Source organism: Gracilinanus agilis, chromosome 3, assembly GCF_016433145.1.
Source record: "Gracilinanus agilis isolate LMUSP501 chromosome 3, AgileGrace, whole genome shotgun sequence".
Classification (NCBI taxonomy): domain Eukaryota; kingdom Metazoa; phylum Chordata; class Mammalia; order Didelphimorphia; family Didelphidae; genus Gracilinanus; species Gracilinanus agilis.
The window spans coordinates 631,034,898-631,054,567 of NC_058132.1; the positions used below are offsets into that span (position 1 = coordinate 631,034,898).

Consider the following 19,670-nt stretch of genomic DNA (forward strand, 5'->3'; position numbering starts at 1 on the left):
GCAAGTTACTCAGCCATTCAATGCTTCAGCTACCTCCTTTAGAGTATAAATTACAGACAAGTTGCTGGTCAGCACAAGTGAAGGAAGCTTTTACACTGGGATCCCACTATTTTCTACACTAAAGACAACACATGTCCTCACTGATAGTCTTCAAGCAAAATGGAAGAACGTATCTTGAAGATTATGTAGAAGAAATTTTCATTCGCATTATTCTAACTTCAAGATTCCCTGAACTAGAATTAGCCTCTTTAATATAGGTGTAATATCTATCTTAATGGTCACCACACAGTACCAAAAACCAGGAAAAATGTACCAAGAATAAAAATCAATTCTTGGAGGATTTTTCCTAATACTGTCATCACAGTACTATTCCGTTCATTGGTAGGAGGCAGAGCTAACCTACTAACTAGAGGATCTAATCCATTAAATGGTGACGTTCCCTGAGGCTTAATCTCAATATTGTTTCTGAGAATGTCCAGTAACTTCACTGCCATGAAGATTAATCATTCCTGGGCAGAGGTTCCATGTGAGCTTTTCAAGATTGAGGGGGAAATATGGGACAGGGAGTTTGCAATTAAATTGAAGCTGAGACTGAAAAGCTTCGTGGTGAGAAACTTTCAACTCTGTTTGGGTTTCCCTACTACAATTTCCACTACAATTGAAAGTGAGAAGATTTCCTCTGACAATTTGTGTCTTCTTTATTTTTAGTAAACTCTTACCTTCTGTCTTAGTCTCAGTTCTAAGATAGAAGAGTGGCATGTGCTAAGCAATGAAAGTTAAGTGATTTGCCCAGAGTCCCATAAGTAGGAAGTGTCTGAAGTCAGATTTGAACCTAGATTCTCCCTAATTTAGGCCTGATTGTATATCCACTGTGCTTTCCAGCTGCTCCCAATTGGTGTCTTCTTTAAATTGTCATAATCAAACTCTGGGAGCTGAGAGTCTCACCTTGATTGACAGGTGAAGACAGTTGGACATCAGAATGTTCCCAGAGGCCATGAGGACAAGAGGAAAGGCAGTTGGCCAGAAAGGATATAAATAACCTGGCAGCCCCCTGACAGGGACCCTTGGACCCCTTGTCTTTTGGGGCCTTGGCTTTGCTTTGGCTGAGCTTTACCTAAACTCTTGCCTTGGACATTTGATCTTGAACATTGATTGACCTGTGGTCAGACTGTGGATCCTCTGATTCTCTCTCAATCCCCTAGATATTTGGGTACCTAAACCACCTCTAGATATTTAGGTATCCTGGGGACCAGGGGGGGGATCCAGGAAGTGGGTAGGAGAAGAAGAAGAGGGTGGTAAAGGGTGGTATTTCCTGAAGGCTGTAGAACTGGCAAAACAACTAGCAGTAAGAAGCTGAGAGAAACCATCATCAATATTTGCATCATCCCGGGGCCTGGCCGAAGGGGGGAGTTGAGCTGAATCTTAAAGGAAGTGAGGGAAGCCAAGAGGTGAAGGGTCCACTAGGGCCAAAGGTAGGGAAATGCTCCATGTTGGCATAAGTCCAAGATGAGAAAAGATGAGAAGGGGGCCATTTGAAGAGAATTTCTGCTCCCAGCTGGTTGCCATTTCATCCTAGTCTTCAGCAATGGAGAGACTTGCCAGCACATTAGAGTATCCAGCATGTGTATGGAGCCCAGCATCCTCCTTTTGACCCATTAGTACATGGCACGTTGATTAGGACGGTCCCCAAGACACCAACCACCCCAGTGAAGCCCAAGAGAGTCAGCACTTTCCAGGAATTTGAGAGCAACACAAGGGATGCCTGGGATATGGGGGAAGACGATGATGAACTTCTGGCTATGGCGGCTGAGAGCCTGAACACCGAGGTGGTTATGGAGATGGCCAACCAGGTTATTTAGAACCACAGCCGTCGCTGCCAGGAACAACCCAGGCTGCCTGAGGGGCATGTCTGTGGGGACAGCGAGCAGGCCGAGCATTTCTGTGACCTCCCCTTGGGGACAGGCAGTGATGGCAGACTAGTAAAGTCTGTCAGTGAGAGTCACACATCTCATCCTGCAGAAATCCTCGGTGATGCAGCTCCTTTGCAGCGATCCCAGTCTCTCCCTTATGCCTCCACAGCCCCTTTAGCTTATGGATCGGATGAAAAGAATGCCAGTGGCCCACCAGCCTTGACTGAAAGGGAAGCCTATCAACTGGAGAAGTTTAGACAACTTCTGGCAGGGCCCAACACAGATCTTGAGGAATTAAGAAAATTGAGTTGGTCTGGAATTCCCAAGCAAGTCTGTCCAATAACCTGGAAACTCCTTTCGGGTTACCTGCCTGCCAATGTGGACCAGAGAGAAGGCACCCTGCGGAGAAAGCAAAAAGAATATTTTGCTTTTATTGAACAATATTAAGATTCTTGGAATGATGAAGCTCACCAGGACCACCTACAGACGGATCCACATTGACATCCCTCGAATGAGTCCAGAGACATTAATACTGCAGCCCAAAGTGACGGAGGTAAGATGGCCAGCGGCAGGAGAACTCACCATTTTTACCTTATTGTGAAAGAAACAACAGTGAGAATAATAATAATAATAATAATAATAATAATAATAATAATAATAATAATATTTGCATCATCCAAACCATTTGCTTACTCTGGTTTGGCTGTGGCCAGGCTGAGCCAGAGGAAGTTAAGAACAAGCCCAGCATTACTGAACAGCCTCTGGTCCTAAGGGATTATTGTCATAGATTTAGTGATAGGGTCACCTATTCCCCAACCCATTCCTGATCATTCCTTTCCCTTCTTAAACAACATAAAGTTATTAAGTACCTTCCTGGAGTAGTTATTCCATCACCACTCTGGAGAGGGAGCAACGCAGTCAGATGAACGTTATCCAAGGCTGAAAGACCCCAATACCAATTATCAATCAACCCCAGGTGGAACCTGAAAGGGTTACCCATCCATTGACCTTTAGGGATCCTGCCTGGGCAGTTATTATAACATCCAGCTGGGTGGCAGGACTCAGGTGTCCCTGCACCAGCCATCAGGGAACCAAACCAAAGCTTCCTCAGATTACTATCTCAGATTACTACTACTAACAACCAGCCTAATAGTGGTAGTATCCAGATTACTCTCTTCTTTTATAACATAATCAATAAGACACTTATTTTTTTTTTTGGTAATAAAATCAGGACACAAAAAGCCTTCAAGTTCTTGGCATAGTTGGTCTGCTTGTAGGAAGTTAGAGTGTTCACCCAAGTAAAGAAAAAAAGAGATCTTCAAGTATTTAAAGAAATTTCACAAGGAAGAGAGATTAGATTCCCTGCTTGGTCCAAGACAATAGAATTAGGGGCAATGGTAGACATTTCAAAGAGGCAAATTTAGGCTTAATATGAGGAACAATGGGCAGCTGAGTGGCTCAGTGGATTGAGAGCCAGGCCTAGAGACTGGAGGTCCTAGGTTCAAGTCCGGCCTCGGACACTTCCAGCTGTGTGACCTTGGGCAAGTCACTTGACCCCTACTGCCCACCCTTACCACTCCTGGGCCAAGGACGGTCCCTAGCCCGGATGAAAAAAGGAGGAGGGTTGGGCGTGGGGCTAGCAACCCCACCCTGTAAAAACTACATCTGCTAAAGAAACTGCAACCTAAAGTAGGGGCAGCTGGGCTAGCTCAGTGGATTGAGAGCCAGGCCTAGAGACGAAAGGTCCTAGGTTCAAGTCCGGGCTCAGACACTTCCCAGCTGGGTGACCCTGAGCAACTGTGTGTCCCATTGCCTACTGGTTGTGGCCCTATGCTCAAACAGTTGTTCCAAAGCCGAGTTTGTTATCTCTGTCTTTCCTAAAGTAAAAGCTAGAACCTTCCTTAATATCATGAGGGCCCCATAAAATGTTACAGCCATGGCCATCCCCAATGGCACATATGCCAGAGCTTCACCCAAGGATATAGTCAACCACTTGCAAGAATCATAGACTTCAATCATCTGCATGCAAAATTGGGGAATAGTTACTAGCCAAAAAGTTGCACAAGCTTGCCATATGCCATATAGCAGTACCCCAGAGCATCCCGGTGTGCCAGTGGCTCTGTTAACCAAGCTGGCCATCCTAACAACGTCCCACTCAGGTTCTGAAAGAAATCCTAGGCTGGCTGGCCAAAACTGTTATGTTGGTTTTAACAGTGATATTTGTGGGAAGCTGTAAATATTCCAGTGGTCTGCAGCCATCAGGACTCACTGCCCCCCACTGACAGACTTGAGTGAAAGGGAGGGGCACAAGTTGGCTCATTGCCCCTTTACTTCACCCTTCCCACCAAGCAGTTAGGAAGCAGGTACAAAATGGAGGCTGGTCTGTTATCTTCTGATCTCAGTCAGGAAAACTAGGTAAGGCTGATCCCAAAAGATATTTACTTTATCTAAACTATTTCCCCACAGATTTGAGTCAGGAGAAAATAGTAAAAGCTTGATGTCTGAAGCTTTCAGGGACTGAGGAAGGATCAGGCTTTGGGCCATTCAGCTGGAGAAATTCAGTTTGAAGAGGTAAGCATATCCCTAAGTAATAGCCAGGCACAGCTCCCAAAAGATGAAGGGTTTAATGCTATGTGGGGAAGGTAAGAAAGGGAGATTGGGCAAGGATAAAATAAGGCCAGGGGAGCCCTAAACTGTTGGGTCCAAGCTGCACTTCCCCCCAGAGGGGAAAGGTATCCTGGTAAGCTATTTAGCTCCCTAACCTAATAGATAATCTTCTCCTATGGTCTGAATAACTAATTTCAGGTAATAGTGAGGTTGATTGTAGGTCTATTTAGGCTAAAGCAAGGTTGACAGCTCTCAAGAGCCCCAAGATCTGGGAACAGCAAACAGAGTGACCTGCTCACTTCAACCCCCAGGAATCAACTGCCCTTAACTGCCTTAAACTGCCCCCTCATCCAGAGTTGGGGGGGGGCTGGAATTCTCAGCTGAGGCTTGACCCACTCTCTTGCAAGTGGAATTCCATTCTGCAATTTTTATGACATACCACTGAGGTCCCTTATAACTCTGAAATTTGTAATTCTGTGATATATGCCTAAAGTCTGTCACTATTATATATTACTTATGTAATTTGGGGGAATCATTTTGTGGACCTCAGTTCATTCATCTGAAACATAAGACTGGGCCATTAAGTTCTTGTCCAACTCAGCCATATAACACTAGATTTCCTGTTCTGATAGCATTATTCATTATTTTTATCCAAATATGGGTCATCATGAGCAGAAAAGCAATTATTTGAAGATAGGAATAGCAAATTCATGTGAGATTATTGTTCTTAAAATTCTGGAAAAGAATACAACTTTATATAGATTTTCATTGGTAAGAGAATAACCTTAGGATCTTGATAGGAGGAAGAAAAAAGAGTCTATGACTAAGTCCATGTTGGTGAGCCTATTGGATATGTGCCATAGCATGCCAGAGGGGGCTATTTCCTTCCCTTCTCCACACACACCTGAGGAAATTTCTTATCCCACCTGCCCCTCTACCCAGTAGCCTAATGGGAGCACTTTCTCCCTCCTCTCTCTCTAGGTTAAGGTGTGGGGCTCACATGCCATGTGAGGGTTGCAATTTGGGCACTTGGTTTCTAAAAGGTTCTCCATTACTGGACTAAGTCCTTTTTTTTTTTAAACTGGGAGAAACAATTTTATTGGGAAGCACAGTGAGAGAAATAGAGTAAGACCAGAGAATGGTTGAGATGAAAAAAGCTCACCAAGAAATGAGGTTCCAAAATGGCACCCACATTAGCCTATTCAAAGGAACTCTCTTTCCCAGAAGGCAATGGGTTGAGCACACTGCACAGTCTGCTGGGAAATGTAGTTCCCACACCCATTTGCATGAGATTACCACCCCCACACAAACTTCCTTGGTAATACCACATCTCCTTCTCCTTCTCCCACACAAATTACAAAATGAACTTTTAAAAATCACATTTTCTAGATCCTAAAATGTTCTTCAGCATTTGGCTCAAAGGACACACATCTTCAGAAAGGAGTGCCCTCCTTCCCCCCAATCTAGGAGGTAAGAAAATGGACTTGCTCAGGCCAATAGAGATCTTTTCCTCACCTTCGCCAGTCAATTTGGGCAAAGGGGTGAATAGGGTTGGGCTGAGGTTGGGGATTCAGGCTATCTTCTCCCCAGAACAATATGGCATTCAAGGCTTGATGGAAGAGCTGGGGTTGTGTGTCTTGGTGGGGGGAATGCCCAGGATTCAGTCAGAGTCCCTGCCAGAAGAGGAGGAGGAAGAATGCTTGCCATGTTTGTGATGTTTCTGCCTTTTCTTATGAACCTTCTTCATCTTCTTCCTCATCTTCTTATCCATCACTATACCTGGCTCCACCATCCCTGGAGCCAAGGGATTTGCAGAAGACACACAAGGGCCAGGATATGGGCACTGGCCAGGGGGGAAGGTGGGGACCTAAGAGTGGGCATCCTGGGTACCCTGGCTGATGCCCAAGGCCAAAAGCTCCAGGAGGATAAGTTGGATTCCCTGGGCACCTCCCCAGGTGGGGTAGGAAATGTACATGGAGGGTATGCAGGATTGGCTAATGGTGGGTGGACAGGGTTAACCCCAGGGCACCCAGATGTTGAAGGGGGTACAGGTACTCCTGGAGGGTACATCCCTGGCTGCTCTGCACCAGGACACATGGTCCACATTCTGTCCCCTCTTCGCCTCTGTAATAACCCAAGTCCTCCTCCCTTCTCCTCCCTGTGCCCGCTTCCTCCTAAGTCTTTTCTTGAATCTTTTCTACTTCTTCCTTTCCAAGTCATCTGACAAGAGAAAGTGCTCTTCCTCTGTTTACCCCATGCAATATTGCCAACTAAATGAAAGACCCAAATGTCTAGAGAAGAGACTCTGCAAAATTTCAAAGATCAAGTCTACATTGAATATGTCTTTTGGCTTTTCCTTTCTATATCCTTTTCCTACACGACTCCTCCACCCCCACCCCATCCAACTACTGTATCATTCTTTCCTTTACCTGTCTAAAGTGCAGTTAGGAAAATATATTGTCGACTTATCAATCAGTAAGTCAACAATCATTTTTAAAGCACCCACTATGTACCAGGAAACCTACTAAGCCCTGGGGATACAAAGAATGCTTCAAACAAACAAACAAGATTCACAGTGTTCTAATGTGGGGACTCTCCCAGGTATATTTGCATTTTATCAGAGGCCTGAAACTAGGAACGTGTCCCTTTAAACACTCTAGTATCTTTGCCAAGAGAACCCCAAATAGGGTCATGCAGAGACATATAGGACTGAAAAACAACTGAACAACAATAAAAGGATCTAATTAGTAGAGAGAAACTCCCTCTAATTTACTAGTGGGAGTTTCCTAGACCAATAGTCCCTGTCTCTTTTCCAGCATCCTGAAGCCTGCAGGCTTAAAGTTGGGAGGTAGCTTTCTTGAAGTGAGCAGAATGCTGGTGCAGTAAAAAGGTGGGGAAGAGCTGCAATCCACCCAGTGGAAAGGTAGATCTCCCTCAGCACGAAGCACAGTGCTTTTTATATAGTAGGCATTTAATCAATGAATGAACAAACTTAGAAAGAAAAATTTTAGCCTGAAACCTAAAAGCTTTGATAGAGCTATTTTAGTAAGAAATAATAACTAATTTTTTTAAACCCTTACCTTCTGTCTTGAAGTCAATACTGTGTAGTGGCTCCTAGGTGGAAGATTGGTAAGGGTAGGCAATGGGGGTCAAGTGACTTGCTCAGGGTCACAGAGCTGGGAAGTGTCTGAGGTCAGATTTGAACCCAGGACCTCCCATCTCTAGGCCTGGCTCTCAATCCACTGAGCTACCCAGCTGCCCCCAATGGTAACTAATTTTAAAATCATTTCCTGTAAGTACAACTAAAATATTTTCTTGTCGTTTTCTAGTGAAACTTTATAGCAAAAGTGAACCAATGACATGTAAATGGTGAGTTGGTGCCCCCTTAAAAGGTTTGTTTTTTGTTAATTGTTTGCTATCATTTTTATTGCTAGAAGCTACATTTTTGTTTCTACGTAGAAATTGATGTATTTAGAAACATTTTTAATTCATCATGTTCATAAAAATAGCTCTGACTATATATAAACTGTGAAAGATGAGCAGGAGATAAAAATAAAATCATGATCAAGTCAGAGTAGTTTGGGTAGCTATTGGCCAAAGTAAAATCATCCCAATAATTCAAGTATTTCTAACTCTGTTGCGTAAGACTAGATGAGGAAAGTTCCACCATAGATTCACAGGTTGGTTTGAAAGGTAGCCGGGGCCTAAAGGGATGGAAGAAGGGGAGTTGCTGTTGTGTGGAGAGTTTTAATTTTTTTTTAAATCTAGCTACAGGCACAATGAATAGAATGCCAGGCCTGGAATAAGGAAGACTCATCATCCTGAGTTCAAATGTGCCCTTAGACACTTCTTTGCTGGGTGAACCTAGACAAGTCACTTAACACTGTTTGTCTTAGTTTTCTCATCTGTAAAATGAGCTGGACTGGCAAATTACTCTAGTATCTTTGCCAAGAAAACCCCAAATAGTGTCATGAAAAGTTGGTCATGACTAAAACTACTGAACCACAGGGTCTGATACAGAATGAAGTGAACAGAACCAGGAGAATAATGTCTAATATAACATTACATCATTATAATCATTATATTATAATATAATTATTAGAAATTATATTAGAAATCTTATAAAAGAATTTATATTATTATAAAAATGACCAACTTTGAAAAATCTTAAGAACTCTGATCAATGCACTGACCAACCATAATTCCAAATGACTGATAATGAAGCATGTTGTCCATCTTTTGACTAAATGGACTAAATATGCAGAATGAAAAACACGTTTTTGTGAATATGGAAACTTGTTTGGCTTATCTATGCATATTTATTATGAGGGATCCCCCCACCACCAGCCAGGTATAGGGACATGGAAGAGAGAGAAAATAAGTACTTGGTAATTGAAAAATCATTTTTTTGCGAGAACTTGATATATTAGAGAAAAGGCCCCAACATATTAGAAGTGAAGCAACCATTTCTGGTTCCCCCATCTGCTAAGGTCTTCCTTTTCATGGTTACTTTTCCTGTACTTTGCATTTATTTTGAATATGCATTATTAATACATATGTGTGTATATATATAATATGTATATATATATTGCATAATGCCTCCCTGTCCCTTAAGAACAGAGACTTTTTCTGTTTTTGTTTTTCTATCTCTAGTGGTTAGCCTAATGCCAGGCATACAGTAGGCACTTAATAAATGCTTTTTAATTGATTTATTCTTATTGAAATGGGCCAGAGTCACACAAAAATGGAGACATCTTTAACAATATTAAGTTATTTTTAATAAGGATTATAGTTAGGTTGTAGTCAGATAGCGTTGTTGTTTGTCATTTAAAGAAAACATCTGCTATAAGATGTAAAGCACTGCCTATAAAAAACAAATGAACCTTGTCCAATAGAAGAGATATTACGTTTACCAAAAAACTAGATAATTTAATGAAGTTGACCTCTCGATATAAATGGCTTACTTAGTAAAAACATAAATGATCATGAAAAATTTTGGTTGAAAAAATAGAAAATTAGAATTGAGTACCCATAAATTTGTGAATGGCTGAATAAATTGTAGTATGTGAACAAAATAGATAGATGATTACTAAGCTCTAAATAAAAATAAAGAACTCAAAGAAACTTTGGAAGCCTTTTATGTACTGATATATAGCAAGGTAAACGGAAGAAACTGGTGAATAGTTTGTTCAGTGGTCATTGAAAAACACAAGAACTCTGATCAATACAACAATAAACCAGAATTCAGAAAAATGGGAGTAAAACATGGCTTACTCATCTTGGTGGAATAATACAGATACAGAATAGTTATCAGACCTGGCCAGTATGTTGGTTGTTTTGACTTGATTACTCTTTAATAAGGCGGGGGTTGGGGCGGGGTGGGGTGTGCAATCAGGAAAAGTGAGGGGTGGCTGGGAAGTGGCAAAGATGAAAAACAAAAAGAGCACCAATATCTATTTTAAATAACATTTGTATATGGGTTTTTTTTATTAAGTGCTAAGAAGTTTCAGAGTAGTGTGAAGAAACAGAAGAGTTTGCCGTGAGGTAAACATAGAAAAGTGAGTGGATATAGTTCCCTTGTAGTTTTAAGGCTTTCCTTGTTACTAATCCTTATACTCATATCTGTTAAATATAAATAAATAGATTTTTATATAAATATATAGTCTCCAAGTAAGCACAGAGTCAGTCAGCCCAATATGGCAGAGGCTAGCTGACCCGAGGGTAACTCTGAGATGGTCCAGAGTCCAGGTAAACGGGTCTTCGATCTTTCTTCTCTCAAAACCATTCTCCAATAGAACAGATATGACACATTCTTCTTCACAATGATTTCTCATGATAAGGAAGGTAGGAAAACCTCTTCAGACAGTTTAGAGTTCTCTCTCCCTGATATATAGCAAAAAGCAAGGTCTGAGTTGTCTGTCTTTACCAGAATCCAGAGAGTCCCCCAGAAGCCCTGACCAAGTGTCAGAACTTTGCCTGTTTCCCTCCTTCCAAGTTCTGTTCTCACACACAGCACTCTGCCTTCCCTGCAACCTCAAAGACCCCTTTCTCAAATAGCTTATCTTATCAATAATTAATCAATATATTTCCTATTCCATTTCTACAGTATACCTCAGTTTTCTCTCCTGGAAAATGGAGATATAATAATAGTATCTATTCTATGGGGTTCTCGTATGGATAAAAATGAGATAACATATGAAAAGCATTTTGTAAACCTTATAGTGCTATATAAATATAAGTTGTTATTATGAAAAATCTGTCTAAGCCATTGATTACCAGACTTTGAGACTTGGCTATATGAAAAAAAAAGTTACCTTCATTTAAATCTTTTTGATAAAATGCCTTTGTGGGGTAGAGAGCAAAAAGCATGTTTGAGGTAGAAAAGAAAAAAATAGCTTCATGAAAAATAATTCCCCCCAAACCTTTAAAATCACTACTTGAGAATTTTAAGGGCAGGCTACTAGAGAGAGAATGAGACTATCGGTGCTGAACGAGAAAATAGCTTCATACAATCATAACGTCAAGGTATCTGATCTCATCCCCATGGTTCTGTGACTATATATTGCCTTTCAGCAACTCAAAATAAAAAATGAACCAGTTAATGTATCATCACTCTGTGGTTGGCCTGAGGAAGAGCTGGACCAGTAATGGTTTTGAGAAGTTAATACTTCAATCATTTGTTACAAAAAAGTGTCTGGAGTTACGTAGAGCCCCAGAGAAATCTGACATCTTACAGAAACTTTGGGGCAAAAGGTAGTACCTGAGTTTTAACAATCTAGTACTGGTGGAGTGGATGTTATTGTAAAGGAGAGGCATTCATTGGATATGCTGGATTGCAAAGAGGAAAGGATGTCACTAATATACCTTAATTTGGGGTAAGGCATAGAAATTATTGCTCATGCCTCTGACCACACCTGACAAGTATAAACTACTATTCATGTTTTTCTATCCACCAAAAAGCATTTATTAAGCATATTAAGCAGCTACTATATGCCAAGCTTGTCAATCTGAATGGCTAGAAGGACAGTGTTACTATTAGGAAAAATACGGAGTTGGGCAGCTAGGTGGCCTTGACACGGGAGGTCATGGGTTCAAGTCTAGATTCAGACATTTCCTAGTTATGTGACTCTGAGCAAGTTACTTAACCCCCATTGCCTAGCACTTATGCCTTGGAACCAATACATTACATACATACCAATACAGTATTGGTTCCAAGGCAGAAGATAAGGGTTTTTAAGAAAAGAAAGAAAGAATTTAGGAGAAGTGGGTTGACAGCAAGGACTCTTAACCTGGAGACCATGACTTGAAAAAAGCATATTTTGTTAACTATATTTTAATATAATTTATTTTCTTTGTAATCCCATATATTTTATTGCATGTATTTGAAAACATTGTTCTGAGAAGGATTCCATAGGCTATACCAGACTGTCAAAGGGATCTTGATACTCAAAAGGTTAAGAAACCCCTTAGCAGGGAAGAATAAAGCATTCTATATTATACATGTTGAGTTTGAGATGTCTTTAAGACATCAAGGTAATTATGTCAAGTGAGGAAGTGGAGATGTGGTACTTAATGTCAAGAAAAAGATATGGGTTGCACATGTAGTTTGGGGAGTCATCTTCATATACCTATTAATTGAAGGAATAGGAGCTAATGAGATGTTGGAAAATGTGTAGAGAAAGACAAGAAGAGATTCTAGGATAGTAGTGAGAAGCCTGTATAATTTTCAATGTAATTGTGGTCTCTGACTGAGAGGCCCAAAACTGCTATGTTCAACATAGAGGAAGGGAAATAGAGTCTCAGTATCTCCTCACTGGGGCAGATTCTACTTATAAAACAAACAATATCCCTAGAAAAAAAAAATAAAGGCATATAATTAAAACAAACCCTAATAGAAGAAGCCAAGGAATAAAAATGTTCTTAATCCTCTTTAAAAAATTCTTTTCATAAATTCCTGATTCAGTATTGAAATAGAAATAAGTCAAGAGAGACAGCGGACTGTTGCTCTGAACACACTCAAAGAATATTTGCCTTGAATTGTAGTGGGAGCAGCTCTATGCCTCCTAACCTGTGCTTGCAAACAATTGAAGAGGATGTTGCTCTGATTTGCTTCTGGATCAGCTTCTAGGACAGCTCCTTGCCTTATCAACTATCATCAGAAGAGGCTCCAAGTAAGCTTTCAGTAACATTGTCTCTGTCACCACTGCCATTGGTCCAGCCCAAAGATGACACTCTACTATGGATTATTCACACTCTACCTCCACAGCAAATGCTTGCCTTAGTCATCTTAGTTATTTTCTAGATCAGAGGTCGGCAACGTATGGCTCTCGAGCCATATCTGGCTCCACCTCCCAACCTGCCAGTCTGGGCAGAGCCCCAGAATGTACCCCAGGGGGCCCTTCAGCCCCTGCCCCATATTCCAGATCCTTCTGCCTCCATCCTCCTCCTTCTGCAGGCGTTTATGGCTCTCACGGCCAAAAAGGTTGCCGGCCATTGTTCTAGATGAACTTCATTTTGTCACTTCTTATTGTTACAGGTTAATGTGCTTTTAGTTCTAGACTTTTAGGACTGCATGCTCAGGAGCTGTTTATTAGGTCCTTTGGCTTCGTCTTTTTTCACTTGACTCATAATTCCATCCAGGCAATGTTCAGCTGGATCCCTCAGATGGTCACTGTGAGACTCTTTCCTACTCCACAGAGAATTTCCAATCTGGTCTCTTACATAGCTTAGGATCCTTGATTTCCTTTTACCTCAGAAGTTCTTGACTGTTCGTCCTTAGAACAAAATACTGACTGGTTGAATATAAGTTAATTCAGGCAAAGAGTAAAGAACATAATAATAACTTTGGTAGAAAAACTCTTGAAAAGTATTTTAAGAAATGATTGCCAGGAATTGTCCAGTAAATAACCAAGCATCCTCCATGATGATTGCAGTCTCTATTCATCTTTATTCTCATTTTTCTCCACACAAAACCAAAAATTGAATTGTTTTTTTGAAGCAAATTTGTTTTTTCATATCTGTATCCGTGAAAGAGATGAAGATCACCAGAAAATAAGACCAGTATTGTTTTTTAGTGAAGTTTTAGATTTGCTTGTTTGTTATTTGCTCAGCACATTTTTACTGTAAGAAAATGAGGCAGTATGGGCAGTATATTATACTGACTCTCTTTTCTTCAAGGAGTGTGTGGTCAAAAGCCATTATCAAGGTTCCACAAGGCCACAAAACGCCATATAAAGACTCAGTTCACAAGGTTAATTAGTGCCCCCAGGAAATTAATGGTCTTTTAAGGTCAATTTTCTTGGGAAAGCTCTGGGAATTCTGCAGATCAAGCACATTTTGCTGGCATTTTGTGACAGTGAAAACACGCAGCTGTCTGCAGTGCAACCACCACACAATCCTTTGATAGGAGCTAGACTTTTGGATCCCACAATTATAATTTTGTGGCTCAGTAGGAGTCATTGATTGGAATTTAACTCCCTCAAAGCCATTTAGACATAAAGCACAAATTCTAAGAGACCCAATTGCAATTCAGGACAGCAAATTCTGACCACAAAATAAATGTGTAGAAATCTTTTCAAACTCATTTTTGCTTTTCTCTCATTACTCCATGCCACCACTCAAAAAAAAAAAAAATTACAACATTGTCCTAATTCTCCAAACAAAAGATCTGAGAGTCTTATCTGGCTAATCACGATTAATCAGCATTAACCAAGTTCCAGGCATTATGTTATGCATAGGGAATATAAAACTACAGACCTAAGCCTGCCCTCATAGAGTTAACAATTTAATTGGGAGAAGAATATGCGTATTAATTAATTCGAGAAATATTCATCAATCACTAGCCAAATAATACTACAAGAGATTATACAGGGGGCAGCTGGATAGCTCAGTGGATTGAGAATCAGGCCTAGAGACAACAGGTCCTAGGTTCAAATCTGCCCTCAGACACTTCCCAACTGTGTGACCCTGGGCAAGTCACTTGACCCCCATTGCCTACCCTTACCACTCTTCTCCCTTGGAGCCAATACACAGTAATGACTCCAAGATAGAAGGTAAGGGTTTAAAAAAAAAAGAGAGAAGATACAAGAAATGTCAAGTGAGTGGTACATATTAGTACCAATTTCTATGAGAGACTATCTAAGCCAGTTGCCAATACTATACTTCCCTCTTTTAGCTTCTTAGGATTCCAGTTGGATAGAAGAGTCATCCATAGCCATCAACAGTAGCTGATTCTTAGTATCTCTGGCCCTTCTCAGTGACTTATACTCTTAATATTGCCTATAATTCTATGTCAATAACTATCAGAGCCATAACTAGAATGGAGTGACTGGAGCTTTGTCTCAGGCTACAAAAATGTATTATTTCTTTAGCAGCTACAAGCTATTATCATCACTAATTTTCCCTCCAGTGAATTGAATTTGCATCACTTCCTCCTTTTTCATTTTCACATATTTAATTACAAAGTTGAATTTAGAATCAGTTTGTGTTGCTTGCTCAAGTACAAAAATTCCTTGTAATGGCTCTGGGGCTCTAAGACCTAGAGGATATAAAAAAGGAATCCTTTATCAATATAATTTTGGAGATTATTATTATTGCTGATTTTCTCCTATTAGCTTTTCAAAAATGAGTTTATATAACCAATTCAACTCATTTCAGGAATCAAAAAAAAAAAGAAAATCCAGTAGTAATTGACTAAACAACATTATTTAGCCAAGTCATTTTTTAAAAAGACATTTTATGATCGAGTCATCAGTATTTCTCATCTTTTTTTCAGGTGCCATACTCTATCCCCTTCCATAGTTTGATGCACCTAGATTGTTAGCATGTCTTAAAAAATTGTACCAATATAGTGGCATTTAAGTTTTTTTAATGAAAAAGAATTCAAGATCTTTGTTTTGCTTTCCAATTTGTTATAGGAGGAAAAAGACTGGAGAGCAATTACTTGAAAATTTAACCTAATATATTATTCAAGATAGAAGCAAAAGATGAAAGAAATCAATGCATTTTGCTTTTTTCTTTACTGCTTTTAAGTATAGGAACTCTTACATTATCTTTTTTAACTTCCAAATTCTCTCCCTTTTCTGTCAGCCAGAAAAAAAAAAGCATTCAAATATTGAGGCTTCAAGAGTCAGGTTCGCAGAAGACTTAGTTGCTCCACTTTAAGGGAACAGTGAGCATGGGAAATAAAATTCCAAGGCAAAAGGCACAGGTTTGCAACCAAGAATAAACATACTCAGAAAAAACTGAGTGTAATTCTCTAGAGAGAAAAATGAATATTAAATGAAATAGAGTACTTCCAAGTATTTCTGATAAAAAAGATTAGCACTGCATAGAAATTCTGAAATCTGAATATGAGGATAAAGAGGAAACAATAACAAAAAAGCAAATATAAGTAAGCAATCACAAGACACTTTATAATGTTGAAGTGTTTGAATTCTAATGGAGAGTGGTTAAGTATGTGGGTAGAAGAGATGATACAAATTTCTCCTATGAACATAAGGAGCAGTAAGTATTGAAAGAAGAGTCAAAAAAGATAAAGGGCCTGGGAATGATTTTTTATGATGTAAAGATTTTAAAAGAAGAAAAGAAAGGGAGGAGAAAGTAGGATATAGGATAACACTATGATACAAATGAACAGTGTTGAAAGACTTAAGAACTGTGGTCAGCACAATTAACAACCATGGGGCAGCTGGGTAGCTCAGTGGATTGAGAGCCAGGCCTAGAGACGGGAGGTCCTAGGTTCAAATCTGGCCTCAGACACTTCCCAGCTGTGTGACCCTGGGCAAGTCACTTGGCCCCCATTACCCACCCTTACCACTCTTCCACCTAGGAGCCAATACACAGAAGTTAAGGGTTTAAAAAAAAATTAAACAAACAAACAAACAATTAACAACCATAATTTCAGAGGCCAGATGATTTAGAATGCTGACTACTTTCTGACAGGGAGGTGATAGACTAGATATATAGAGTAAAACATTAATTTTTTGGATGATGCCAATGTGGGAATTTGTTTTGCTTGACTGTGTTTTTAGAGAGTTTTTTTTCCTATTGTTTTCAGTGACACTAGAGAGTGACATATGATAGGAAGAGAATATATGGATTTTTTTACTGAAAAATCTAAAGAGAAGTTCCAATGTTTTCCTATTGCCTTTAGGTTAAAATACAAACTTCTCTGGCTCTTAAAACTCTTTAAAATCTGGTTCCAACTTATCTTTTCATGTTGACTACATATTGCTCTCTCACATATCTACACTGAAATATTTGCTATCTTGCTTATAGAATATTCCATTTTCCACCCCAGTGACTCTTCCCACACTATATCCCTTATGGGGAATGTTCTCCTTGCTCACTTCCTCCTTTCAAAGTTCCACTCGAGTGTCATGTCGTTTTTTTAGTATTTGTGTATATATTTAGAGACTTTGTTTAATAGCAAATATGAAATGCTGTTAAGTCGCTGCCTGTAATAGCATCTATTTTATTAGAAGGGTAGCTTTAGAGATCACTGTTAAGATACTGAAGAAACTGGGTTGTACGGTGAACGCATCCGTGCAGAACTTTGTCCAGCTACAGTAACGCGATGGTCCATGAAGATGTATTTCAGGCCACCAGGGGGTACTAATGACGTCCCAGGGATGGTGTTCAGTTCTCTAGCCCAGTGATGGGCAAACTTTTTAAAGAGGGGGCCAAAGGAAAGGAAATGCTCCTCTGGCAGTCTGTTTTTAAGGCAACTCTTTTGAAGTTTCATTATATTTTACCCTACTCACTGTATTTGTCAGATTAGGAATAATGTTGCATGTGGCCAGATAGAATATTTCAGGGGGCCCCCTCTGGCCCGCAGGCGTAGTTTGCTCATCACTGCTCTAGCCCTTAACAAAACTCATTCTAATAGTGAACATCTTAGTCAACTCACAGACTACTTCAAAGCTATGATCAATTGACTGCAAACAGCTGGACAAAGAGTTGAGCGTTGAAAATCCTGAGGCCAGAACCGCTGGGGATCTTACAGACAGTGGCTGGGTAGAAGCCATGCTGATGGTTTCAGGTACAGCTCTGACAAAATGCTGCCGGCACATATTTGGCATAAGCTTTTCCCCCAGCATAATACAGGCGAACATCCTTTCCTATATGCCTCTTAGTATTTTCTACTGTTAAGTTTCCATTTACCTTAGAAAGAAGTCTAAGGCAGAACCTGTTCCTGTTATTTGAATGATCTATAAATCCATCTGTGAGTGCACTTTTAGAAGGAGCCTAAAAAGTCTCCCAGATTAGGTTGTTGAGTCCGTAGTACATAGCACAGCATCCCTGCTGGGGTTCTTCCTGACAAATAGGTCTAGTGCAGGGGTCGGCAACGTATGGCTCTTGAGCCATATCTGGCTCTTTTGAGGGCCAGATGTGGCTTTTTCTGCAGGAGCCATAAAGTCAGTTTTTTTTCAGGCGCTGTTACAGGAGCGCACTGTGAGCACTGGACGGCTCTCACGAAATTACATTTTAAAAAATGTGGTGTTTATGGCTCTCACTGCCAAAAAAGTTGCTGACCCCTGTGCTAGTGTATCGATTAGGCAGTGTCTGCACTAAATGGCTATCAGCTATGGCACGTAAGGGACATTATTGTGGCTCCCTGGTGTTTCTGTGGCATGATAAGGTGGGGATAATGTGTCCACTATGAACGTCTATGGACTTCTTGGCCCAGAAGAACTTCCTGCAGAAGAAGATAGCTTAAAGTTCTGAGAAATGGCAAAGAACCTGTGGCTAGGCCATAAGGAAGAGGTAGAACTTGCAGGCTATCAAAAGATTCAGGATGTCAGTCTAGGTGGTATAATGTTGCATCAGGAGCTCACTCACTTGGTCAGAAAGCAGAGCTGGGGATTAAACTCACTATGTCTTGATGTGAGCACAGGGGAAGCTCTAGGGTTTCAAGTTGGCAGTAGTGAAATGGGTTAATGTACACTTCTTTCTGCTTTGGACCAAATGGGAATTTGCATTACCCAAGATCTACCCATCTATGAGATGGTAGATCCTGCCAGCACCACACGCTGAGGCAAATCACAGGAGGTATATCCTTCCAGTGGGACATCTGCAGCCTTCCATGAGGGATCGAGGTATGGCGACACTTTTACTGGGCTCATCTAGGCTGCCCAGAACCCTCTCCTAAAGCTCCTTTCTTCTTTAGTTTCTTCACCAGAGACGACAATCTTCTCCATCCACTTTTCCTCTTCATCTCTTTATTTCCAGCCCATCAGCCTTTTTATTGCTGGGCTAGTGAAGAACAGAGCTGAGGGGGGTGTTTGAGTGCAGAAGAGGCAGTCAGAGAATCATAAGTTTAGGCAGAAACAAAAGACTTCCCTTCACTGACTAAAGATTGAAGAAAGTGCCATTTGGGTAATCTCAAGGGCTGTTTGTGGGAGCAAAGGTGATACATTCCAGGTGGGAAGGATGCTGTCTTTCTCCTAATAGTCAGAAAGTGCTCCGCTGGTGAAGACACTCTCCCAATCTCACCCTCTTCTCAATATCCCCTCCTTTCCGGTGGGTGACCTATGTTGGCTCCCCTCTTTGGAGCTCAAGAAAACTAATTGCCCTAGATCAGTGATGGGAAAACTACAGCCTGTGGGCCAGATGTAGTGACATTATTCCTAATCTGACGAATACAGTGAGTAGGATACAATACAATGAAACTTCCGAGTTGCCTTGGAAACAGACTGACAGAGGAGCATTTCCTTTCCTTTGGCCCCCTCTTTAAAAAGTTTGCCCATCACTAGCCTAGATGTCCTGTCACCTCCTTTAAGAGGCCTTTCCTGATTTTGTTTTTCTATTTTTCCTATGTATTATCTATATTCATATTTTATCTCCCCACCATGACCGGGAGAAGATAAACTTCATGAGAATAAAGAATGTTTCCCTTTTGACTTTGAATCTCCTGACCTTGCCATAGTACTTAATACACAGTAAGCACTTAATAGGGGCATAGAGGTGGCCCAGTGGATAGAATGAGACATCCATTGTCAGGAAGATTAATATTCCTGAGTTCAAATCTGGCTTCAGACACTTACTTGCTATAAGACTCTGGGCAAGTTGCTAAACCCTGTTTGCCTCAGTTTCCTCATTTGTAAGATGAGATGGAGAAGAAAATGGCAAATCATTCTAGTATCTCTGCCA

The 19,670-nt window shown here is 40.6% G+C and overlaps 2 pseudogenes; one reads left to right on the forward strand and one right to left on the reverse strand.

The window, feature by feature from the left end:
- The first annotated feature begins 471 nt into the window (after positions 1–471).
- On the forward strand, positions 472–9,182 carry LOC123241960 (annotated as a pseudogene).
- Positions 9,183–17,022: 7,840 nt separating this feature from the next.
- Positions 17,023–18,826, reverse strand: LOC123241961 (annotated as a pseudogene).
- Positions 18,827–19,670: the final 844 nt, after the last annotated feature.